Source organism: Lagopus muta, chromosome 2, assembly GCF_023343835.1.
Source record: "Lagopus muta isolate bLagMut1 chromosome 2, bLagMut1 primary, whole genome shotgun sequence".
Taxonomy (NCBI): Eukaryota; Metazoa; Chordata; class Aves; order Galliformes; family Phasianidae; genus Lagopus; species Lagopus muta.
In genome coordinates, this window is record NC_064434.1 from 37,825,897 (window position 1) to 37,853,381 (window position 27,485).

Genomic DNA, 27,485 nt, shown 5'->3' on the forward strand with positions numbered 1-27,485 from the left:
GGATGAAGGGACGAGAGAGGGAGGGATGGAAAGATGGAGGGAGGGAGGGATTCGGGATGGAGGCACGAGAGACGGAGGGATGAGAAAATGAGGGCTGAGGACCGAAGGTCTGAGGGACGGCGGGCTGCGGGAGCGTGCGCCCTCCTCCCCAAGCTGCTCCCCCTCCGCTGCGCGCCCCCGCGCCGCTCTACGCCTCCCCCCGCTTCGCCGCCGCGCGTGCCCGAGCCCGGGGCTGCCTCTCCGTCGCATCCTCCTCCTCCTCCGGCGGCGGCGGCGGCAGCGCCGGGGATGGGCAGCGAGAGCGCGCCCAGGAGCAGCCCGGGCCCCGCCGCTCCCCGCTGCTCTCGCGCCCGCTGCTGCTCCTGCCCCGCCACCCCCCGCGCCCCGGGGGCAGCGCCGCCGCCGCGCTACCCGCAGCCCCCGCCTCGGACCGGTGAGTCACGGGGCCCTGTGCCCTCCCGCCCCCAAAAACACCTGCCGTGCCTCCCCCATCGCCGCTTCGTCTCCCATCCCGAAGCGGCCCCGGGAACGCTGACGGGGACGCGGTATGGAGGGGGGCAGTGTGCTTCGCCTGCTCCAACCCCCGGGGAATGGAGGGTCCTGGCCCGGGTTTGAGCCCTCCCCGCGGGGGCAGGAGGTACGCGGGGCAGCGAGAGTGGCCCCGGGGCTGCGCGGGGGCGGCGGGGGAGGGGGCTGCCCCACGGTGCCCTGCCCTGCCCCGCTGCCCATTCCCACGGGGCTATCTCGCACACACAGACAACCCGACATCCCTCAGCGCCCGGGTCTGGAGCCCCCCCGTAGCCCGAACCCCCGTGCCCGGGTGGCTCGGGTGGCTCGGGGTAGCGTGCAGCGTCTTAACTTTACCAAGGGACGTTTTAAGGTGGTCTGGGGGGAGATGGACCAACGCAGCGCAGCTGGATGCTGACCGCAGCCGCAGCCCGTGATCGGGGAATGGTCCCGCACCCCCCCCGAGGTTGCGCGGGGGCACCGGATCGCGGGGCAGCTGCGGCTCTGTGCAGCTCGGAGCGGCCCCGGGAACAGTGAGGCAGAACTCGGTGCCCGGGTGGACTTCTCTCCCTCTCCTCCAACAAACGAATAAATAGATGAAGGCAGAGAGATTGTAGGGTGGGAGGGGGAAGAAGTCTGTGCCTGTTTTCCTTTCGCTGCCCAGAGCAGAGAATGCGAATGTTGAGGATGCTGTGACTGAAAAGTGATTTCTGGTTTTCTGTGTCATGATGCACAAGGCTGGTTGTAGGGAGTGTAGTTACTATCTGTATCCCAATAGTTCCCTGCCGAAAGGGTTGTTATGGCAGCAGAGCTTCCCCATTCTTTTATTCAGCATCTCTGGCTCAGAGTAATGTTAAAGACCTGGAAACTGCCTGGAAGAAAAAAAAAGAAAAAAGAACAACCTCTCACCTCTTTGCCAAATAGCCAACAAGTATGAATACAAGATTTGCAGTAAATCTTCACTCCTTTCTCCAGAAGCTGGTGCTGTGATAGCACTTCAGACTGAAGGAGTCTCTGGGGGGAAAACGTCTTTTTTAAAAAAATTATTTTTATGTAAGGGGGAAGGGAGGAGGACGGAGGGGCACAATTCCTGCATTCTGTTACATTTTGTTGAAGTTTTCTAATGGTTTTTCAGATTATCTTTTTCAAGTGTTTCAATTACAGTTTGTGGGTTTTTTTTTTTTTTTTTTTTTTTGCTTTTTTTTTTTTTTTTTTTTTTTTTTTTTTTGGTCATAGAATTCTTTCTCATTTACAGAAGACTACTTACTCCTGCGCTGCTCTGGGTAAAATAATTCTGCATACAAGAAGCAGAGGAAGACTTGTATTTCATTACATGTAGCTTTTCTCTATAGTTTATAGGATGATGCGTTTTTGTTTCACAAAACAGAAAGGAATCTGTGTGAGACTCATCAGAAAGCTTTCATCACACCTTAACTGCTGCAGCTGGTGGCAGTCTGAAACAACAAGACTTAGAGGTTATTATGGAAATAAGTTCTTCTGACACTGGTCATGATCTGCCCATCCCCTGTCAGACCACAGAGAGTTGTAAGAGAAATAGTTTGATTTCTGCTTAATTCAGTATATTTCAGAAACAGTGGTTAAACAATGATTAAGATTAGGACAGATGCTAAAAGCATATGAAATTCTCAGAGGGCTGTATTATCTTGCAGTTCTTTATTCTGCAGCTGTATTGGTGTCATTTGATGTCTTCAGTTGGAGTTTGGTTGTGTAGAGGTTGAACAGTGACGAAGGGCAGCAGGACTACAACCTGGAAGCTCCTGCATCTTTATTTCCAGCAGAATATTTTTGCAGGCTGATATTGATGCTGCAGAATAAAATGTAATCAAATGGTGGTATCTTGTTTCTAGTTGTACATTTTTGCTTGTAGTGAGAAAGCAACACAAATCTGGAACTGCTCATTCAAGAGTAAACAAACAAACAAACAAACAAACAAAAAAGTAAATGCTGTTCTGTAAGATTCATTGTGTTCAGTGCTGAACTCAGTGTGGAAACAGACAAGGTGCAGGTTAAATAAGTGAACTAAAACAACAGAGCGTATGTGATTTGTAACTAATTTTCATTGCTTGTAGTGAATATAGGCAATCTTGTAATATTCATATTATAATAGAGACACTATACAAGGGAAATGAAGCACATCAGTGTGTATTTTTAATGACAAACTGAACTCTTGAATAAACCTCAGAAATTCCCAAGGGACTGCAACTACATTTCTTGTTAGAACCGTGGTCATGATTCTGATCTCAGTCAAATCAGTAGGAGATTCTCCTCAGACACTGCTGTGAGCTGAATCAAAGACATTTTGGTTAACCATTTTGAAGGAATCAGGATGCGAAAAGATCATTTGTATTTTTCCCCACTGCCATAGCTGGAAGCATTTATTTTATATCTGGTATGGAATATTCCAAGCTCTACCTGCACTCAAGCCCATAGTTCATACCTGTTCAGACAGCTCAGCTGAAATAATTACTGTGAGAAACAATAATGTATGTATAGCTATGAGCTCTTTTACTGGGCTATACTATTTAAATGATAGCCATGTTTCCTGTCAAAAGGGCTCAACTTTGATATTTCCATATCTGATACCAGTAAAATTTTACCTTAGGTTGTGTTGGGGATCCATGATCCTTGAGGTCTCTTCCAATCCAGGCCATTCTGTGATTCCACGATTCTGCTAAATAGAATGTTTCTTAAAATGGCATTATTTGTTTCATGGTTCTGATTTTAAGAGGGCTAGCTGATTTTAATCAAGATGAAGAGCAGATGTTTCCAACTTTAGTGATTAAAAAATAAGTTTAGTGATTTAAAAATAAATTGTAATGGAGAAAAAACAAATTTAATCTCTCTAGAAAGGGATACACGTGAAATTATTTGATACAAATGAACCAACAACTTGTACTTAACAGAGGTAAAGTGGAGCAAAACCAAAAGCTGGAGTACCATCATAGGAAAATACATAATGTAAACCCCGGAAGACTGTTGCAAATATTGCCCCAAAAGTTCCTACTTTTGACTTGAGGACTGAGAGTCCAATGGAGAAGGTCCCATTGACTTCAGTAAGCACACATACCTGCAGCGTGTTGTTGAAGAAGGGGTGGGAAAAGGTAATCTGATGTGGTAAATCATAAAGCTGCTAAAACATATGGAGAATGTATGGTTTTCTTCATTTAGAAGCAAGTTTTGGCTCCACAGAAGCTGATTTGGAATTTTGCCATTGATCTCACTGGGGCCAAAATGTCATCCAGAGAATTATGTTTCAAATGACTTTTGAAATACGTTGTGTGTTATATTTAATCTGGTTTTAATTTGTGTGATATTCTATTAAAATGAGGTTACCTTTGCCAAGCTTGAGTTATTAATTAGTTATTAGTGATCGTTTTCCCTTTCCTTTTCAATTTTTTAAATGTCAGTTTTTCTGAAATGGCAAGAAATACAAAATAGTCTTCTTATAAGAGTGCACTCATAAGCTGAATAATTCAAAACCTGTGCCGTCATTGTGCAATCAAATTTTTAATATGATGCTGTCAGAGTCATAAAATAAGAAAATCAAATGTGACATCATAGAACACAGTGTATATAGCTGACATGACATCTGGATGTTTTAATTTCCCCACTTTAAATTTAGTGGTTAATGAAGACAGACTCTTCTTTCTTTCCTCTGAGGAAGTCCCTAACACAGCATGCTAAATGTTCAGAAAAATGATGTGTATATTTTCTTAAGAAGAAAAATCCCTCACGTAAAGGAAACGAATTAACAGAGGAGACAGTTTTAAAGCCTTCCCTGGGAAACACAGAACTGAGATAATTTATAGCTGGAGAGGAAAACTATTGTCATTTATGTTTTCTACAATATAGCAGGTATGCTCTTGACAAAGGACAACTTATGAACTGTTTCTGACTAGGTGTGTACCTCTGCATAAACGTGAGATTGATGCACTCAAGCTGCTCAAAAGAACCCATCAATTTCTGTGGTGGTGGTGGGTTGTGGTGTGGTCTTTTTTTTTTTTTTTTTTTTGTACTGACTTTCCCCTACATCAAGAGCATTTCTTGCTAATAAAAAGGTGCCAGACAGGCAGAAATGGAACATGAAGCTCTGCTTGTGCCCTACATTTGTGGAACAGAAAGAGCAGCAATGCCACTGTCCCCACACTGTGGTGCTGCATCAGCCCTGCTTTGCTGAATGGGGACCAATGCTTGATACTGCTCTAAGCAGTCAGTCTGTTAAGGAAACTTGCCTGGAAATGGATCACAAGTGGGGCTTTATTTGTTAGTCTCAGCCTCTGCCATCCTCGAAGAAACCAGCTCTGATTGTGAGCCTGCTTTAGCAGAGGGTTTGGACTAGATCATCTCCAGAGGTCTCTTCCAAACTCTATGATTCTGTAATTATGTGTCACCATGGGTCCTGGCCAGATCCTTTGAGGAGCTCAGCTCCTCATTGCTGGTGCTTTGAAAGCTCTGATTGCATTCCAAGATCCTCTAAGAAATGGAGTGAAATAACCACACACTGTGTTCATCTCACACAGCCACAAACTAGCTTTCAAATCGCAATGATTTTCCATCACAACTGCATGTTGGCTGTGTTTGAAACAGTGAACTTGAGGTGAAAGGCTCCAAAAATGTGATTACCACTCCCCAAGACATTTGGTCCTTCAGGAATATCTTACTGAAAGTACGTGTTTCTATTGCACAAACTGGAGCAGACACAGTTGAATCAAATAACACTTTTGTTTTATTTTTTTTCCCCACTCTATTTCTTCTAATTATGTAGAGAAACTGTTAGTGCTGTCAGATATTTGTTTCTGGAATACATATCTAATCCATGAACAAATAGCCTCATAATTGTTCATAATTGTATTTCTTTACCGCATAATGCTACATTTTGATCTGTCAGTAGACAGTGATTTAACCTGATCAAATTGGCACATTCCAATACTAATGCTTTTCTTCCTTCTTGATTTCTACCACTTAAAAGCTAAAAATCCTAAACAAATAACAAAGAAAAAACTATTGTTGCAATACTACAGTGTAAACCTACTGTGAAAGTAAAACTACTGAACTTAAAAGAACTCACCAACTGAACACTGAAGATATACTTTTGTATATCTCAGTGATAGTCCAGTTGGTCAAGGCTCTATTGTCTTTCTTCAGACGTCTTCTTCCCTCTAGTTTATCCTGGACAGCAGCTACAGCAGTTTCACACTGAGAAAATGTATTAGAACTGAACGTGCAGGAAAGCATGCTTTCCTATTTCAGTGTTAGAAGAGAAGTGAAAGGCAGAGAGATACACAGTTTAAACTTTGAAGGACACAGTAATGTAAAACATATACTTCAAAGCTGTTTTTTTTTTTTTTTCATTATCAAATAAGTATTGATTTTTATTTAAATGCAGAATATATTTTAAAATTTTGTATTTATCTAGGATCTTTATTATTCTTTTGTTTACCTAGTTAAAAAATCCAGAAATATTTTCTGCATTGTATTTGTATATTGACTTCTAACTCAAAGTATCCAAATAATATTAAAACATTATGCATCATTTATCATACTAAAGTGCACGAATTGAAAACTGGAACAAATAACAGACAGACTTCTTTTTGATTGGCAAAAAATGGCATCAGATTTTCTACAGAGCTTGTAGAAATTGCTGGCTGATGTTCTTTAATGGTTAGGTGGGTGATGCTCAAATATTCTTCAAGAAAATAACTAAAAATCATAATGTAGTCCAAGATTAATTGCAATTGTTTAATACATGGTGTTGAACTATAAGTAAAGCTGATGATTTAAACTACTATGATTGAAATCTATCTATCCTTAGGATAAAGTAATCACTAAGTATTGTTTACTTTTTTGTCTTTGCATTTCCACACAGTTCCTCCTGCAGCTTTTTTTACCCGTTTTTTTCACCCCAGATGGAGCCACTGGGTAGGACTTCAAGATATTTTAAAATAGCAATTAAGCAATCTTATCTCTCTGTATTTTCAAAGGCTTTCTTATGAGTCACCACAGCTTAGGAAGTCAGGTACCAACTGCATACTCAGAGCAGACTTCTTACCAAGGACAGATGGATGCAGGTGGCACGTAGACCTTGCCAGACACCATAGGGTGAAGGAAGCTTAAAAGATGTCAAAGCCAGTTCTCTCTACTTATCAGGGTGATACTTCAGAGCTTTTTGAAATGACAAAATTTGTGTCCTTTTGAAATGAATTAGAACTCCTCAAGAAAGTCTTTTCCCCAAGTTGTTTCAGATAGACTGAAATGTTTAAGTTGGACTTTTAAAATATTGTAATATACATCCCAAAAAACTGTAAACTATCTGAATATTTCCTCTATTTGATTTTCCTTCAAAGCAAGACTAGCAAAATTAGTTCAATTTCATGGAGCACTGTGATATCAGTGAAAATGTATATTCCAATGTAATAGGATTTCAGACAATTTTCTTCAGTGGCTTTAATTACAGAGTAAGAAAGACCTTCTTTAAAACTGAGGCTAAGGAAATGAAGGAATCAATCCTGAAATGATTTGTGTGTATGACAAGTTCTGTGAATGTGTATATTCCCATAAATTGGCTGACTGTGTATGTCATGTTACTCTTGCGATAAGCACTTGAACTTTATAAGAATTAAGTCCTCACTACCCTTTGGAAAAGCAGTGAAAGTGTTGCCTTAGTGGAAAAGAGTTATGGAAAATCATAAAGTTTTGAAACTGAAGATTTGAAATAGGAAATACTTTATGGTTACTAGCACTGAATTTTGCATTTAAATGGAATGGGAGAACATCCAACTACACTTAGAAAGCATTTAAGTTATTATTATTGCTTGTATCGTTATGTTTGGAATAAAATTTATCAGCTAAATAGCCAAGGCTATCAACCTAGGCTATCCTGATTTTACAGTCTATTTAAACTGGCAATACAAGATTTTCACAACTAACTGCTTAAGACTATTATTCAGCAGCTCTAAATACCCATAGTTTAAAGGCCAACATTTAAGTTAACAAAGTAAACTTGCTCTGACACAAATGCTAATTGATTTCTTGCAAACTATCAGAGTTTTTATACAACACTATTTAGCTAAATATAGAAAGAAAATGTGATAATATCCCGCAAATGCCATTTTGGAGCATAAGAATCATGCTAATTCTAGAAGTTGAAATAATTAGGAGAGTTTTCATGACTGTCCCAAACATCTGCCTCAACCACCTACACTAAAAGACAACTGATGTCCTACATGAGATATGAGCACTTGGATTAGGGTTGCAAGAAAGGAGCTCAGGCAAGGAACCAAGCTTCACTTCCTAGAGATCTCCAAGCCTCCCTCACAGTTGCTCACTGGCCACCACAGCTGCACAGTGTTCAGCAAAGCTTTCTAGGGAACACAAAATAGCATTTTAAATATTTTGGCAGTTGGAGTCTTATAACTAGATAATGCATATTTTCTTCAGGCCTTATTGAATCAGAAATAGCGTAGCCAGCAGGAGCAGGGAGATGGTCATCCCTCTGTACTCAGCAATGGTGAGGCTGCACCTCAAGCACTGTGTTCAGTTTTGGGCCCCTCACTTCAAGACATCGAGGCCCTGGCGTGTGTCCAGTGAGGAGCAATGAAGGTGTGAGGGCTCTGATGTACAAGTCTTAGGCAGAGCAGCTGAGGGAGCTGGGATTGTTTAGTCTGGGGAAGAGAAAGCTCAGGGGAGAGCTTATCACTCTCTACAATTGCATGAGAAAAGGTTGTAGCAAGGCGGATTCAGTTTCTTCTTCCAGATAACAATTATAGGATGACAAATGGTGGCTTTAAGTTGCACCAGGGGAGGTTCAGGTTGGGTGTTAGGAAATATTTCTTTCCAGGAAGAGTGGTGAGGCATTGGCACAGGCTGCCCAGGGAGGTGGAATAGTCACTGTCCCTGGAGGTTTACTAGAAACATGTAGATGTGGCAATGAGGGACATGGTAAGTGGCCATGGTGGGGGTGGATCAAGATCAAGAGTACTGGAAGATCTTTCCCAGCCTTATGGATTCTGTGATTTTATAAGTTTTCTCTACAAAGATATCCCGTGGTAGGGTAGGCAAGTGCAAGCAGCTGACAGTATTCATATTGCTAAACCACTTACAGCAAACTAAAATACTGACAACAACAACTGTGTTTGGCTTTTAGTTCAATCCACCCAAAAGCAGTTTAGGCCTTGCATAACAAGTGATGCTAATGGTCAGTGGGAAGGCATTCCACACTGATTGCACATTGGAGCTACAAACAGCAGCTCTGCTATGAAATTCAAGGCTGGGAGTTTTTGTGCAATTGATAATACTCACCATAAGACGGGGAGTAATTTAATTTTATGCAGTCGATGAAACAAATAAGAAAATGGTTTGCATATGTGTGCATAAACTACAGTATAAATAATTCATGTTCAAATCAGTAAACAGAACAAAGTAATTGACTGAAACCTGTGAGTTACATCAGTGGATAAGCAAATAAAATACCAGCAGTCATAGTTTTTTCATACTAAAATATATGTTAGCAAAACACCCGTCTTAGAATACCAACTGCAAGTGGGAGACTACTTGTTATTAAAGTAAGTTGCTTTACTTCACAACATCTTGATACTTTCAAATAGGCCTAAATTTTATTTTTTAAGCATATATATATGCTTATATAGAAATATATACATATATATTCACATACACATACATATCTTCATGCATACATGCATACATACATTCATATATACATGAATGCTCCTACTTCAACTAGTCCACAATGGCAGCTGAGGATTCCAGGCATCCTACTTTTAAAAATCCTCTTCTGTAAAAATTAGCTTTTTAATTTTTCTTAATAAAGTAATTTCCTGTGTTTGATTTATTGATTTATTCATTTTCTTAACTTTCTTGGAATGGCCTATTTGTAATTCTTTTCACTCTCACCACTATGCAGATAATTTTTGTTCCTTTCACTGCATTGTTACAGAATAAGTCATTTTGATGTTTGTGCCCTATTTTTGTAAGTGGCTAATGCAGTGTAATGGGTATGGATTATCTGTAGTTTTCAGGTAAGTAGAAGAAATTGCCCTAGAATTTTGCTTCTGTGAAGGTCAGAAACGCAAAGATAGGAGTGCAAGCCATTACATTCTCAGTCCCCAGCTCCAGCCATGCCTCTTTCTACCATACAAAATTGTTTTTGCACAGATTTTCCCAAAAAACTAGAGGATACTTCTGATGCTGTGAAGGGAAAATAGTATGTGATAATTACAGGCTATTTCAGCAGCAATAGGAAATGGCAGTATACACTTGAGAGAATAGTCAGTGATCAGTCTAGATGATAAGCTGCCTATTGATGTGTATATATTTTTTAAGGTTTCTACAAATTATTGTTTCAAAGTAGTATTTTCTCCTGCTTCACTGCCACCTTCCAGTTTTCCCTCCCATTCTGTTCCTTTTTCTTCCTACTTTTGTATCCTTTACACCTCAAATTCATTTTATTCAGCTGAGCATTTCCATCTTTTCCTTTGTATGGTTTCTCAAATTGTCACTTCTTAATACAAAATCCATTTTATTTGCTTCAGGGCAAAAAAAAAAAAAAAAAAAAAAAAAAGGAGAGAACCTGAACTTTTCTGTAATATTTATGTGTGATGATTGAGGGCAAAATCAACGCAGAAAGTTGTAACTAAATACTACATTAAATGTTTTTGGCAGTGAAAACATGACTTGGATGCATTTGTCTGTATTAGCAATTCAGCACAGCAGGATCAGACCAGTAGATCAAAGCAGCTAGAACTGAGGTCTCTATATTTAAAGTATGTGATCAATGTGTTTTGCCATAGACTAGATTTAGTTAGGTGTCTTGGACCAAATGTTATTACCTTGCATCTAGTCTGAGGCTTCTCAAAAGACTAAATTTGCTCAGGTCTTTTTGTTCCCTCTGCAGGACAGAGTACCTTTGGTACAGACTGTAAGCAGAGCTTCCTATTTAATTTCCTTCAAAAAACATGTAGTTTGTGCACACCAAAACTGCTTTGAAACCAAACCAATACATGATAATGCGTTACAGAACCACATTACTTCTCCCAGTCAAATGGCAGTGTAGGCTCTTATTCTCTGAATAGCACTCTCTACCATCACTGTACCCTGGGGTTACCTATTTCTACTTAAGTTTTTATTCTTAGAACTCTATTTATCTAGGTCCCAAGAAGCTCTTTAAGTCTTCTGAAGACTGAACAAATTCAAGGATTTGTGTTAATCTTTCATCATGCCATCATATGGTTTATGTGCTACAACCAGGAAACTATTCCTTGAGCAATAGCTTCAGATGCTAGGCTAATAAGTCATTCACTCTTTTGTGTGGGCAAATAAATATTTAATTTTTAAACATTCTAATCATGTAGAGGCATGGTTCCTACAGGTGTGGCAAATGTTTTATCTCAGAACGGGAGGTGCAGGTTGCAGTGTCACAGCCAGAATAGGCAGTTGGCAGAAATGAACCCAGGCTGCTGACATTTTGGATAAGAAATTGGATCATGGTGTTATTTGAGGGTGAACGACCAATGCATCTCTACTCTTCCTATTCTAAAATAAAAGTATTGTTCCACTTATTTTTGTCTTCCATTCAATTTCTAAAATGAAAAAAAATATTTACTTTGCTAGCAGGATCTGAATCTTAATTTGATGGATGCACATTCTTAAAGCTCTAAGCAGAATGCTTGACTTCTGACTTGGGGGAATTTGAAACAAGCTCTGTGATGTGTATTCCTTTCTGTATCAAACTGCCTGCTCAATGGCCTGACTTCAACATAGATCTCTACTCTGTGTGCAGGGTACCCACAACCTAACCAGTTCCACCTGACCTCCTGGGGAATCATGTACCACTTAAACAGGGAATGCTTTATGTGATATGGCAACAGGATACCAAAAGTGAAATAATGGATTACTCTGCCTTTTAGTACCCAGTCATTTTTTCTTGGATGCTGCCATCAAACATTGCAATGTCTGTCAGGTGCTGTATTTGTAAAGACTCATTTCTTTTACCTGAGATGGATTTCCCATGCAAAGCATAGGGGATGTAAGTGGAATTCAGAAAGGATGAGAAACTGAACAAGGGAATAACTAGAAGGAAATTCAGTGGGCCAGTAATACACATACAACCTACGCCTTATAAGCATCTACTTTCAGCACAAGGCAAATACCTGCCGTTTCTTGAAAGTAAGCTCATAAGCTAGACATATATTTTTTTTAAAATAATTAGAATATGATGCTAATTGATATCTAAATATCTAGTAATTGCAGGACTTACCATTTGGGTAGAGAACATTTAACAAGCTCTGCACACTTCTGAACTGGAAAAAAAAGAACCTCAGAAGTGCTTTCAGGTCAAAAATGTGCTTTAACTACGGACTGAATGATTATTGCTGTATGAAGCAAGTGACTTTCTCTTTTTGAAATGTTGCCAATTTGTATAATTGATTAAAGAGCTAATGGAGGAGGAATTCAAACCTGTCCCCCTTTTTTCATAGAAGAGGGGACTGTGGAGTTAATTGCTTGCTATTTGGCCAAATAAATATTTAAAAGCACACTGAACAGTTCCAGGAGGGGAAAATGAAAAAGTTGTCTTGCCAGATAACAAGTACTTTCTGCTAACAAGTACTTTCTGCTTACTGGGATCCTCTAGAGAGGTGAACTGTTTCAAATCTAATAGTTTTTATAGATTGAGTGATGTAGGGTTGTTGTTTCCCAAGTGAGAATTTCATTTACTTTGGTTTCAGAAAGTCTTGTTTCCTGCTTTTTCTTTTTTTTCCATGCATGTGAAATCTGATCTGGCATGCTTGTTCTCAGAAAACGCACTGGTATTCTCTGCCAGATGAGGCTGCTGCTCCTGTGGATGAATTTGCACTCAGAACTTGGGCAGGGTCAGGACTTGAGAATCCAGTACATGAGTATCACACTGCTTGAAGATGCTGGGCTGCAGCTGCTTGAGAGCTGAAAAGCATTAGTGATGCCCAAACACTGCAGCTACACTCCTTGATCAGTTTTACTTTTATAACTCATTAAAAAAGCCAGGGCGTTAAAAGACAACACTTAAGAGGAATCTTTAGAATGACAGAAAGGTATTAATAGGAAACATTCAGAAAATTTAATATTTTATAAAAATAGCTTTTTGCCATCTTGGAAAATGAAGATCTCTCTTCTTTCACGTAATAGATATAGTGCAGTGAGCAGTAATATAGCTTTTCCATAATCCTTCATCACTTTACCTTCATTTGTTTTTAGAAGATATTTGAGCTTATAGCCAAAGCACAAAATTAACTGATGTCCATAGAAGCAGAAGTTCAAGGAATTATGCTTTGTAGAAAAGTAAATATATATAATTTTCCTATAGATATTCACTTTTGACAGTCTGTTTACTCGAAAAGATCTTTACTTTGCCAGCACTTTGTCTCTCTTCTCATTTAAAATATCAAGGTCTTCACAGTAGAGACTTTTATCATATTTGTTCCTGTAGGCTTAAAAGCCATTGTGTACTAACATAACTCAAAATAATCTAATTTAACTTTTGCACTTTATTTACAAAGCAAACCTTTACATAGATTTCCATAACACTAAAAAGCCTTGCTGAAGTCCTTAAATATCTGATTTATTCAGGCTGAATTGGGCCTTCATACTTCCTAATGCTCCTTGAGCCATTATCAAATCATAGATATGTTTTCAGTGAAAGCTGTAATATCTGCAGTAAGTCTTCTCTGATACCTATCATGGAAGAGAACAAGCTATCAAAATGTATTCTTTTCTATTTAGATTGAAATGTTTCCGAAGTAGGAGTAAGTTGACAAGACCATTAGAAGATTCCAGATAATTATGCTGTCAGTGGCAACAAATCTGTTTCAGGTGATAGTCTGTCTTTCTGTGTTAAGGTTTTATGACTTCATCTAATTCCAGAAGCGTGTTTTCTTGGAATATTTTTATCAAAATTGTAATGAGTTCAACACGTTTTTTTTTCAAATGATAATATGGAGTTTTGTTGTAGATAGCATTTCTTTGAGATGTAGCCTGTAGTTGCTAGATAGACAAATTTCGACTTGGAATCTCCCTAGATGTGTGTGGTGATTAGAATATAGCTATTCCACATCCTTTTAGTCTTACAAATCATTTTTGGGTTTATGTTTCTTTCTGAGTTCTGGAAAGGTTAAATTTTCCTTCTCATACATAGATATGCTGGAACTGTCCTTATTTTCCTCATGTTAAATCCTCAGCTACTGATCTGTCATACACTAACACACATAGGAAAGACCACTTCAAATGTTTGCATTATGAAATTTCCAGATTTTCTTTAAAGACAATAAGTGAAGCTAGTGATGTATCTCTGACTGTGAAGTGTTAAATCTGTAACTCAGCCTAGAGTTCTGTGTGAAGCCTCCTTAACTTTTTACAGATTGGACCATGCATTTTAATTTCTGTATTTATCATCTTTACAGTCACTAATAATTTTTACGTTTGACTTTCATTTTCTTGTGATTTTTTTCCATCCATTTTAGCAGGATGTTATCACTTAGAATCCTCATTTTGCTTGTAAAACTATAATAAACCCAAAATTGTGAGCCTGGAGAGCTGACAATTATGTATTCATGAATAACAGTAATCTCACCTCAATTTAGCCACAAAAAAAAAAAAAAGCACACTAGTCTTCATGACTTCCTCTGTAGTTAGGAAAGAGAGAAAGATGTCTCTGGAGAGCAATTCATTGTGTTTTCTGGACCTTTCTCTTAGAATGGGAGGAATTATCCTGTAAGAGTATTTCTTTGCTCTACTGACTGTAAGGGAGCTTCTATGAATATCATGCAGAGTATATCTACCTTTTAAAAAAGAAAGTGACTTCATTATTTAAGACCATCAATTATTTTTACATAGGGCTTTACAGTTTCCAGGTTCAAGACCTGTGGCTGACTTGGACTATATCTGGAGAGCAGGAATGGAGCCAAAAGAGCATGCTGTGCTCCCCCTGTATTTGGGAAAGCTGAGATGTATGGTACAGAGAGATTTCAGCTGGCAGCACAGAAGCCGTTGTGTGGATAGAAGCAGCACAGCTGTGTTCCTGTGACACTGCACACTGAGCTAAGAAACACTGCTGAAACCAGCTTAATTCACTGGCACAGTATCTCAGTTTCAGTGAAATTTGCTTATAGCAAATAGACTAGTAGAATATCATAGATATATAGATAGATAAGCTTCTTCCATTTTACTTGCTTTGGAAGAAAACAATGCAAAAATGCAACAAGATACATCCTCTGCAAGACACTTTCTGTTACAGAATATGTGTTCCCTGAGAAGTAGTACAATTGTTCATTTTGTCCTGTCATTTCTGTGTGTGTACATCTGTTTTAAGGAATATGCCAATTAGGGAAAATATATAAACATCCTGATAATCAGTTCTGGACTAAGGCACATAGTGATGCAACTTAATTTAATTACAGACAAGTTCTTTCATTCATGTCTGGGCATTAATACAAAATGAATGCTAATAGATGAGTGCATGCCATTAATTAGCACTAACACTAATAATGCACAACCTAAATTCATCAATAAATGCTCATAGAGGTATTTCAAAGAAGAATTTTGTGAAGATGTTCACGATATAACAGTACTTCCTTTTAGAACTGCAAGAGTACAGAGTGTAAAATTGCAGACTTCTCAGGAAGCCTGCAAAGTAAGACTTACTTTCTGTGCAGTTATTATTGTCTTTTCAGATGAATGATGTCACATTAATTTGAAATACTAGTGCTACGTACCATTTTGTAAGAGGAAAAGCATTGACTGGATAGAGTTAAGTTTCTTCATTTGTCTGTTTTTGCAAAGAATGGCTATATGGATACGGAGACTGTTCCCCATTTTGGTATGCTACTGTTTTGCACAGGGATTGCTGTCTACTGTTTCACCTGCAACTCCTTCTAGGCTGGGAAGTTATTAAAATCTGTATGAAAGAGAGTTCTAAAGCAATTAAATATTGGGCTGAACTAACTTTATCACTATTATCCGCTTGAAGGGAACAGCTAGTGATCCTTCCTATGAACTGTCAGAACACCATCTATCCTCTTAAATTTTTCCGTTGCTCCAAAATAAGAGTACAGAGACAACAGGTCCTGCTCTTTCTCTTTGGACTCATACATATATGAATTCCATACTGATCTTTTGGGGTAAGTGTAACAAGACATACAAAAAGGGGAACTAAAATCAGTTTAATAGTAGTTACAGCTTTATGTTTGCTTACTTTAACAGAGTCAGTGTGTAATTGCCACTGTGCTTGTGCACAGGAAAGGGCTCATGTGATTATTTTATAATATGTGCTGTGTTGTTTTTTTCTTTATTTCATTTTATTTTAATGCTCCAACTTAGAAAATTATAGTTATGTGTGAAAATCTCAAATGCAATTAGACAAAAAAAAAAAAGAAAGAAAGAGAGAGAGAGAGAGAAAGCTGGGAAGATACAAATTAAACTTCCTATGCAAAATTCTTGTAAGCCTACTAAATATTATCGCTGCCCAATTATTTTAGTAAACGAATACTACTTAAAGCATTTGGGTGAGATTAGATACTTAGCTCAAAACAATTTATGAGCAAATTATGAGCAATTTTCTGAGCATATAGTAATGTGAACAGTTTAACTGCTGGATCACAGAAATTATAATTTCCAGCTGCTAGTGGGGGTGTTGAGGGTGGGTGGAACTTAATCATATCTGCAACCAGAGCTGTAGAATGAAATGTTTCCAAATCCTAAGTTTCTAGATATCATGAGTGTATAAGACAGTGCCAAAGTACATCTCATAAGAAAACAAAACAAAACAAAATGAAGAAATCATATATTTTTTTAAATTTCTTTTTTAAATGTCATTTTTTAGCCTATCTTACAGCCTCACGTGGGTTGAGTTACCATTTTTGAGCCTTTTGGGAAGTTCTACAAGACTACAAAATCTTTACTTCTGGGTTAGTTGAGATGTAACCTGGAGAGTGACGATGATTTTGAGTGAATCCACTGAAATCTATTGTATTTTATACATATTCTTATATAATTTGACAAATCCCCAGTTATATTTTTAACATTCCTTTTGAGAAGCTATGTAGATATTTTCTAGATGGAACTTATATTTCTTGAGATGAAACAAAACAAGGCCAGTAAGAATAAAACTATTCCACTTCCACACAGAATGATTTTCATAAGTTAGCTGTTAAGAAATTATCTTTTTTAGATACAAATTAAACCATCTTAAACCTTGGCAAATCTTAACCTCAACTTCCCTCCTACTTTGATGAACACATACACAGGCAGGTAGTGCTGTCAACAGCAACATGTATAATCCTGCTTGTCAGTAAGATAATAAATCAGTGTGAATAAAGAGTGCAAAATTGTGCTCTAAGTCATAAACAGCATGAAAACTTCTGATGCTGTAATTATCATCTTTTGCAAAGTAGTGCTCCCCTCAACTGCTCGTCTTGCTTCATATCTGAAGTTAAGCCTTACACTTGGATCCTTGATGAGTCTATGTGTCTTTCTGTTGTGGGATTGTGTGTGGGGAATTGGTCATGCTGACTCATTACAATTTGATGCTGTGAGATGCAATTTTCCCAGAGCAGCTGCTTTTTCTGACAAACATAATGCTCTACTCTGCGTCTGTGATTTTCTGCATCTTTTTCTTGCTCATTAGGTCTTGCTCTTTGTATGTTGCCGCTTCATTCAGAGTACTTACTCTACTGTATGTTCCCAGATGGCCAAGTATTTTCATCTGTGTTTTCTATTTGGCTTTTGCAGAAGTTGCTGGAAGTTTTGATAAGCACCAGTGGAGGCAGGTTTAAATTATAACTTGAGAAAATAACAGGAGAGAGGGGTATGAATCACTGAGTGCTCAACTGTAACAAAAATAGCTGGGGAGGGGGTTGCAGAGTGGTAGGGATGTGCATTTTTTCTACTGCATTTTTGAGAGCTAAATGAATATTATGTAGAACTAAAGGCCTTCATGTAAGCACACGCCATTTGCTGGAAATTATCCCACTGACTATCACTTTCAGTTGGAAAATGCTCAAGTCCCTGGCTGTGTACTGCCAACATTCATTCTGAGCCCTCCATATGGACAGAGAAGGTATTGTTTAATATCTTGTCTATCTGATGATTTCTCGCTTTCACAGGAGAGGTTCTTGTTTGAGTTTTGCTTTGGAAAAAAAGAGTCGTAGTATTTCTGTCGTTTACACTTCATGTTTACTAAGTCACATTCTTTTATCACTCATCACAGTGGATTTTATCTTGAGTTTTAGCTTTATGTGCTTTTTACTGTTTTTGGAGCCTGTCACTCCATAAGTATCCGCATTTTGTGAAATTACTACCAACATTGTGTCAGCACTGTGCTGTAATAATTTAAATATATTAACTACTTGATATTTTTAGAAATCAATGACATTTTCATATTTTTCTGGGAGCAATATCCTCAAGCAGTCATCATTCCCATTTTTAACTTTATTTTCATATTACACTTCAGACCATAATATTCTAAAGACTTATGAATTAGTGAATCCACTGCAGTATGAAATATACTAATTTGTTTCTGAAATTTCCAGAAAAATTTTAGTGTATTTTTTTAAAATTTATTTAGATTAGTGGATTTTATGACGTTATTATATTTTATTTTATTTTCATACAGTCTTATTAAAATGGGCTCTACTTCACAGATTTTTGGGGGGTAAAATGGATCTTCAAAATAGAAGATCTCAGTTCTCTTGATGGGATACCTGACCAGTTTGTAGCCCAATAGCATAGCCTCTTCCTGATTCAAGGAGCACTGTGGTCTTATTCTATTCTGTCTATTGATGAATTGATCAACACTATGCAGATAAAAATAGATTTCAGATAGCTCTCACCCTCGTATTTTTGATGTAAGACCTAGAAAGCCCTTGAACAATCTTGAGTTACAGTTCTTTTGTAAGCCAGTCTTTACAAGATGCCAGAAAACTTGTGGTGGACATCAGACTTTGAGTAACTGATAAAAAACTCAGTTTCAGTATGTTTTTTGAAATATATTATTTTTCTGAATGTTAGCTTTTTTATGCAGTTAACTTAATTTTGTTCTAGACTTTGGTAAGCAGTTTAAAGAAAGCATATTTTGCTTTGTGCTCTTCCCACTATATCTGTTTAGGGATCCTTGCAAGCATCAGTGCCAGACCTCTGGGAAATTTCTTCACAGGGTCATCCCCATTGCTCTGTGTAGCTCAGCTATCTTGTGGAATGTCAAAGCATCATAGATGTGTTTGAGTATCCTGATAAAGATCCAATCTTTGATGCCCTGAAGTTTTGCTACTCCTTGCTGCTTTGGAGCTGGTAATGTTGGGTCACACAACAGCAGCAGCTCTCACAGCTCTCCTGGATGCTCTGCAGGACCTTACCTGTAGACACACATCAGGTGGGGAGCTGTCATGAAGAACTCACCACAGAGAATTGAAGCGAGAAGGTTTAACATCACAGTCCTTCTCACACACCCTGCCGGACTGCCAAAGTAGTCCAGGAAGGAGAAAGATGAGAGAACTGCTTATTCATAGGGGCTGCAGAGCCAAACCTTGTTAATATGCTTATTTTCAAAGAAAAAATTTCTCTGTGACACCTGCCCTCCAAGCTTTCTGTACAAAAATTACTTTCTAATCTACTTTCTAGTGAAGAGAACACATTTTTTCCCCAAAGCAAAAAAAAAAAAAACAAAAAAAAACCCATCCCGAAATTTCTACTCAAAGTATTCCACAGTTAGTGTTGTGTTTGTTGTGTATTGTTTAAAGAACTTTAAATGTTGTGCTCCATGTGATTTGTTTTCTACATATTATAGCCGTGGTACTGTTATCAGACCATTTTTCAGAACTTGCCAAGTCTTGGTAAAAATGATAAATTTCAGTCCTTGTAAATCATGATTATTTTCGTGACTACATAAGGATGTGTTCTTTGGATTAAAATGTAGTTTTTCTTCATATAGATGTGTAGTGAGTGCATAATGAAACTAAATTATGCTAAATCTAGATATATTTAGTTTAAATAATATGAAACTTAGCATGCATAGAAATAGATCTCAATACTAAGTTTAGAAAATTGCTGGGGTATGGTCAGCATAATCTATTTTCTGTCAGCACTTTAAATTTATTCTGGTTCTGATTCTCACAGCCTCTACAGCAACAATTATTTCTATTTATGTAATAAAGTATTTAAGCTCAGTGCAGTACATATTTTTGTTGGTAGTATAAAAAGCTCATGCTGTGATACTAAATGTAAGTTGTCTGTTTTCTCAGTGAAATTAGTGCACTAATAATTAAGAATCCATTTTTGAACTCTAGCTTTAGAACTTTCTTATATAGGTAGACAATTAAAAACAAACAAACAAACAAAAAAACAAACTGCACAGTTTCCTACTGAGTTTGTTTTGAATGGAGATAGTTTATGTTGCTGTTCACACAGATTGTTTTCCTGTTTTCCAAGACCTTTAAACTCTACCAGAGAAGAAAAGCAAGTTATCCTACAGTGTTTAAAAGGAGTTTTCAGACCCCTCAGCTGTCCCAAAACAATTTTATCAGGGAGTTAACCATTCCCAATGAAATGGCCTATTGGGAGTTTGTAATGGGTTGGGCTTTTTTCATCTTTTTCTAAGAATATTGAGGGAAACTGAGTGAATGACAACCTTTTGTCCAAGAATATTTGTCTCTTTATGATGAAAGATTATTATTAGTAAGAAATTACAGTAAGCTCATCATTCGAAGTGGATAATTTAATGATCTTTCCATGTTGTGATATTATGTAAAGTTAAAAAGGTTTTGAGTTTTGTTGTTTTTGTTGTTTGTTTGTTTTTTACTGACTGCAAATAATGACAGTACGTAACAGATTAAGAATGTTCATTCAGATAAAGGACTTAAAGGAAACAATTAAAGACAGAATAAATGAAAAAAAAAACAGTTTTCTACTTAGCAAGGAGAGAGAAGAAATGAGAAATATTGAAGTCTGTAGCAAGCACTGCAGATGGAATTTTTGATGACACAATGACTGAATTACTAAAATCACTTCCAAATGTGTTTTCAGTTAGAGAAATAGAAATTGCCTGCAAAATTACTATGAAAGGAAAGTAGATCTATAAAAAAAATCAGTCTGGGAGCACAGATTCTAAGGGACAAATGATTTATGAAAATATAGGCACTATGTAGCAAGCTTATACAGCCTTATTTCTGAGGCATATAAAAAGAGGACAGCCATATACTAAGCAATTGGAAAAGCTGAACCGGACTTTCCTTACAAAAAGGAAATCCAGTGGCTGGCAGAAGAAGTAATCTTGTTCAAGTCTTCTGTGGTAAATTCATCTAAGCCAACTAATTGGTTGAAGGAAATGCACTTTCCTTCACCCTTCCTGCTTCTGGAAGGGGACCATAACCTACAGAGTGCTCTCATTTGTTCCTTCCCCTTAACTGTCTCCCACAGAGATATTGTGCAGCAGAAGTACGTATAATAAAGAATAGGTAAAAGGTGTTTTTAATCCCTATTTAAGATAGGATTGTCAGATAAAAAGAGGAAACCTTGGCTCTGCTCAAGAGGATACTTAATCATTTTATATTAAGAACTCATTAGGCAAGACAGTAGAAATACATGATTCTCTGATTTATAAGTGAAGGCATAGAAACAAGAATATGCAGTGCACTGTACATGTAGTATACATCTAAATACATTGGAAAGGACACTATACTCAAAAAGAAATCCAGAGGTAAATCTTTCTTCCAACATTTGGCTCTTACTCCATTTGTTAGAAGCATACTCAATAGGATTGTGAGATGTGCATGAGATGTTGCTGAAGTATGCAGGGAGGAAGTTAAGAGGGCAAAAGCCCAACTTGAACTCAGATTGGCCACTGCAGTAAAAGAGAATAAGAAATCCTTTTATATATATATGTTAACGGTAAGAGAAGAACCAGGGAGAATTTCCATCCTTTACTTGATGCAGTGGGGAATGTGACCACTGAGTTTAAGGAGAAGGCTGAGGTCCTCAATGTCTTCTTTACATCTACCCACCAAGTTCGGAGGTGGTGTGGATGTGCCTGAGGGCAGGGAGGCCCTTCAGAGGGATCTAGATAAGCTGGATCACTTGGGCTGAGGTGAATGGGATGAGGTTCAACAAGGCCGAGTGCTGGGTTCTGCACTTTGGCCACAACAACCCCATGCAGCATTACAGGCTTGGGGATGAGTTGCTGGATGAGTGTGAAGAGGAAAGGGACCTGGGGGTGTTGGTTGATGCTCGGCTGAACATGAGCTGACAGTGTGCCCCGGTAGACAAGAGGGCCAACGGTATCCTGGCCTGCATTAGAAATAGTGTGGCCAGCAGGAGCAGGGAGGTAATCGTCCCCCCTCTACTCAGCACTGGTGAGGCCGCACCTCGAGTACTGTGTTCAGTTTTGGGCCCCTCACTACAAGAAAGACATTGAAGCCCTGGAACGTGTCCAGAGAAGGCCAACGAAACTGGAGAGGGGTCTGAAGCACAAGTCTTATGAGGAGCGGCTGAGGGAGCTGGGATTGTTCAGTCTGGAGAAGAGGAGGCTCAGAGAAGAACTTACTGCACTCTACAACTTCCTGAAGGGAGGTTGTGATGAGGAGAGTTTTGGCCTCTTCTCCCAGGCAACAAACAGGACCTGAGGAAATGGCCACAAGTTGTACACAAGGAAGTTGGAAGTTTAGATTAGGCATAAGGAAGAACTTCTTCTCTCAGAGAGTGGTCAGACACTGGAATGGCTGCCCAGGGAGTCGCTGTTCCTGGCAGTGTTGAAAAGGCGTCTGGATGAGGAGCTACGAGATATGGCTTAGTGCTTGTGGTAGCAATGGTAATGGGAGGATGATTGGACAAGATGATCTTGCAGATTGTTTCCAACCTTGTGATTCTATGATTCTATCATGACATTAGCAGTCAATGGAACCAAAACTACAGATAAAGTCAGATGAGAAGACATGGTCCTCTCTGGGTGGAAACTGTTCTTGCTTAGATTTAGATGTCATCATTGTCATATAGGAGGTAGATGATAACAAGAATTGTAATTCTTGTATCCTGGCTAAAGAAGCGATCACATGAAGGAAATCTTTTCACAAGGATATTATGATTGAATCTGGCAAATTTTATCCTTCAGCTCCTTGCAACAGCTTTTAATTGTACAGTACTAATGCTGGCCAAACAAATTAACAAATAATAAAAATAAATTCTACTCGTTCTATGTAATGCCAAATATAACAGGTTGAGAATTGTTTCTTTTTAATCTTAAATGAACAGCCAAATTAGCTCAAGGTGGAAGCTGTTTTTGAGACTGTACTAGGCAACATAGTAATTCTTAACATCTGACTTACTATCAGAGACAAATTTCTTTTCATCCTAGTGAGGGTCTTGATGATGTTCTTACTACAATTTGTGTAATGACCTTTCTGCAATTATGGCATTTTCAGTCTTTTTACTGTACTCTTTTTATTTAATGAAGGTAACATTAAAAGTGAAGAAGATCTAATATCACATCATCTACCCTGTCCTACCTTATTTTTTATTGTTTGATACTCATTTTCATTATCTTCTACCTGTACAAGATTAGTGCTAGTGCTGTTAACTGATCACTCTTGTTTTCAGCTTGGGAAATCTGAGGCGCTGTTACTGCATTCAGTTTTGTTCTGTTTTGCAGCGCCTAGTTGTCAATAGGTAAAGCTTTTCCCATTCCCAAGGAACCAACTACCTCCTGTGAATAGCTCCCTTGTATGTGCTTCCTTTGTCTGAGGTCCTCTCACTCAGCAGAATCAGCACTATAGTGAAAATGTCAGTTTAATTTTTAGTATGAAATGCTTGACTTTTTTAACAAGAGAAGAACACTCAATGTTGAAACTATTGTGAAAGAAAATCTCTTTTCATGACCAGTGGAATAAGTCGACAGGGACAGTGAGGGAGAGAGCAAAGAGTGGGAAACTGGCTTTCCTCCAAAACAAGAAAGAGCTTCATTTAAGGACATAATTGAATGATTTGGTATTCCTTTGAAAAAATTAACACAGCATAATCTTTTCAAATTAACAAAAGCTTCAATGGATAGTAATTCCACGTACATATATTTGTATATAAATGAATGCTTGAAGTATTAATGGATGAATTTACAGATATTTTAGATGTGGAAAACAAGTGGCAACACAATTGTTGTCTAGGCTTAAAACTACGAACACATACACACAAACTCAATTATCTACAATGAAGTGGCATGGGAAAAAAAAAGGAAATTAAAGAACTTAAAAAAAAATTAACATCTTGTCAGCATACTGACTATGCTGCTTGCTTTATAGCTAATTGTGTCATCAGTTTTATTTCCTTTGAGGATATGGAAGAATTTATTATAGTGTAGAATCCTTTGTGCCTGTATGAAAAGAGCTGAAAATACATTGAAAAATATGTGGGAAAAGCAGACATAATAAAAACTAGTTACTCTACATAAACACTTCATTTTTTAATATCCCAGCTAATGATACATTTTATACACATTTCTGTTTACCTAAAGAAGCTGTTAATAGTTTTTCATGTAAAAACATAGGAAACTGAATTACAGCGAGTTTGCAGAGAACTCAATAATTGCTGCATAAAGCACGTTTAAGGAAAGCTATTCAAACTCAATAAAAAGGGACATTCCTATACATATAAACAGTGTCTAATTAACAGAGAATCATAGCTGAATATGTGACATACACTGAAGGTTATGTATTGTTTTATGTGCCTGGAAACAGGCATGGGAGGCAAAAAAAAAATGAGGTCTACTCATCACTGAGGCACAGTAAAACTTGTCTGTAACAACTAACTTCACAAAGGCCACTACTTTTGTCATTTTTATAACCAATGGCTGCATTTAATCACCATAGGGTGATTAAAACAAAGTGCATCTCCTGAGGATGGAAATTTGTGCTTAGGAGAGGTGGATGAGGCTACCAAGTGACTTGCAATATTTATTTCATTTTACAATATGATCTTTCCTTCTCATGAGCACAACCATACATACCTGCACATTAGAAGCCCATGTATTTCTCAGACTAGAGAAGGTCAAGGTCAAAACAGTTTGAAGTGATAGGCACCAAAGTAAAAATTTGGCTCTAAGTCATTAGGAAGGGAGGTATTCCTCTGATGGTGTTTTGATTTTTTTTTACAGTTGGAGTAACAGTGCAGTACTAAAGAGGTATTTGGAAGGGAATTATAAGAGGAAGGATTTAGGGGAGGAGGAAATAATGGAAAGGAGCATATACAGACAAAGCCAAACTCACTGTTCCCAAGTAAGTCTTCTCATTCCAATATGCTTTTCTGCATGATCACAGAATCTCAGAGTGGGTGAAGATGGAAGGGTCCTCTGGGTCCATCTGGAACAACCCCTGATTCAACAGGGACACCCAGAACAGGATGCCCCTTGCCACTCTTCCTGGCTCTGGGCACCGCTGAAAAGAGCTCACCCTCCTTTCAGGTATTTATAGGCATTATAAGATCCTCCCTGAACCTCCTCTTCTCCAGACTAGGAAGTCCCAGCTCTCTCATAGGAGAGGTGCTCCAGGCATTTCAATGTCTTGGTGGCCCTGTGCAGGATGGGATTTGATGACATGAATCAGAAGTACTGGCTTTATCTTCATTTGTCATGCTATTGCATAGGCTGCTTCCTTTGGCTGCTTTCTCTTTTTCTTGTAATGTATGAGGGCTGCTCCAAAAAGAATGACTCCTTTCATTATGTTGGCCCACAATATCAGGGATATGTGTTGGTAGTATTGCAGTAAAGGCTGAACTTTCCCACAAATATTTCATCATATTTGTTGCCATGCGACAGATGGCAGCAAAGGGGCAGTCTAATAGAATGGCATCTGACATGACAGTGCATAAGAAGAAAAATGCATTGCATATGAGCAATTGAATTACTCCATGTGAAAAAAATTGCACCCACCAACATTCATCGACATTTGCTTAATGTTTATTGTGACCAAACAGGAATGTGAGCACTGTGAGGCAATGGGTGGTGTGTTTCAGCAACAAGGCTGTTGTAGTAGCTTTGAAACAGTAGGTCACCTCCACTGGTACAGATTTTTATGGATGTGACATGCAGGCTCTTGTTCATTACTGGCAAAAAGCGCAGAGCTAATGGTGGTGGCTGTAGTATTTTGTAGCTGAGAATTTGCTCTATTGAATAGTGCTATTGTACTCTTTGTTATCTGCTGTAGTTTCCATGGAAATAAATAGGAGGCATTACTTTCAGTGACCTATGTATTTTCAGTCCTAGGTTACTTGCTCTTTTCCATGAACAACTCATAAAACTATCACAAATGAATTAAACGAGATTCAGGATATCTATGATATCTCCAATTTTTTAATGTGTTTTGAATTTGGAAACATATTTTTAGATGCTATTGGATAGAATTGTTCCCCAGAGACACAGAACGCTTGATTTGTTATACCTGATCAAAGTATGGACTGTGATGATGCAAAATTTAACTTTTCCTGCATCTCACCTTGTGAACATTTCAAATTGCATCAGCCCTGGTTTCTACTTTTCAACTTTAATTATTGCTAAGTTCTGATTATATTTTGTGTCTGTTTTTCAACATAGTAAGTAGTGGGTTTTGCTTTAGCCTGTTGCAGTAATATTGCAGCACATTTCTCCTCGCTAGCAAGTACAATATAAGTTGAATGCACCATCTTTGACCCATATTACAATTGCTTTGGTTTTCTGAACAGATGGAAGCTCTGTTGTATATCATCTTTTTATCAAGAGGAGCTCTTCCACTGAACCACTGTAATTGCAATGTGAATCTAATAAATATAAAAAAATCAGATAAATTGGAAAGCTGCCATACTCTCTAAAATACTCTGACTTTTTTTTTTCTGTAATTTGTAGCAGGCTCCTCAAATTCTTTGGAAATTAAAGCAATAGCATCTAATACAAAATATTATAAGATGTATTCCTGATTAAAAAAAAAAGGCTCTGTACCATGTTGCTAAACTTTTGCTGATTAGCATATATTTTTATCATTATAAATGGCAGAACAGAACTAGAATAGAATGGTTCAGTTGGAAAGGATCTACAGAGGCTATCAAGCATCAAGTCCAACTGCTTGACAAATTCAGGGCTAACTGAAAACTAAAGCATGTTACTGAAGATATTATCCAAACCCCTCTTGAATATTGACAGGCATGGATCATCGATCACCTCTATAGGGAGCCTGCTCCAGTGCTTGACCACCCTCCCAGTAGAGAAATTTTTCATCACATCCAGTCTGAACCTCCCATGGGGCAATTTCTTGCCTTTCCTGTGCATCCTATCATCGGTTACCAAAGTGCACAGACCAGTACCTCTCACTCCACCCCCTCAGGAATTTGTAAAAAGTAATAAGGTCACCTCTCAGCTTTCTGTTCTCCAGACCAGAAAACTAGTGTTTTCTTCAGACCTCAGCCTTTTGTCACAGCACATGCCCTCCAGCTCTTTTACTAGCTTTGTTGCACTCCTCTGGATCATTTCAAGGACCTTAACATCCTTTTTATAGTATGGACCCCAGAACTGCATACAGTATTCAAGGAGAAATTTCACCTAAGCTGTGTTCAATGCACTCTAAAATGCAGTTTATGCTCCTGGATCCCAAAGCACACTGCAGTTTCATGCTGAGCCCTTTCTGCTGAACTGCTCTCCAGCTATTCATCTCCTAGATTGTACCTGTGAATAGCTTTGCTCCATCTGAGAATCCAGCATTTTACTTTTGTTGAACTTCATGCCGTTGGTGATTTTCCAGTGTTCCAGTCTGTCTGGACTGCACTCCATTCCTGCATCAAGATCACTGATAAAAATATTGAATGGGACTGGACCAAGAAATGAACCCTGGGGAGAACCACTAGTCACCAGCCACCTGCCATCAGTCCCGTTCACCACAGCCCTTTGAGCTCACTCACTCAATGAGTGAGCCCAT

The 27,485-nt window shown here is 38.3% G+C and overlaps 1 protein-coding gene across 4 annotated transcripts in view; it reads left to right on the forward strand.

The window, feature by feature from the left end:
- The first annotated feature begins 311 nt into the window (after window positions 1-311).
- The window catches only part of FUT9 (fucosyltransferase 9), a 111,140-nt gene continuing 83,966 nt past the window's right edge, over window positions 312-27,485 (forward strand). For 2 of the 4 annotated variants that reach the window (XM_048935135.1, XM_048935131.1), the window contains exon 1: window positions 375-433. The gene's annotated coding sequence lies outside the window, so the exon portion shown is untranslated. Of the gene's footprint in view, window positions 434-27,485 lie in introns of all 4 variants that reach the window. The other 2 variants (XM_048935137.1, XM_048935134.1) reach the window with 2 other exon arrangements.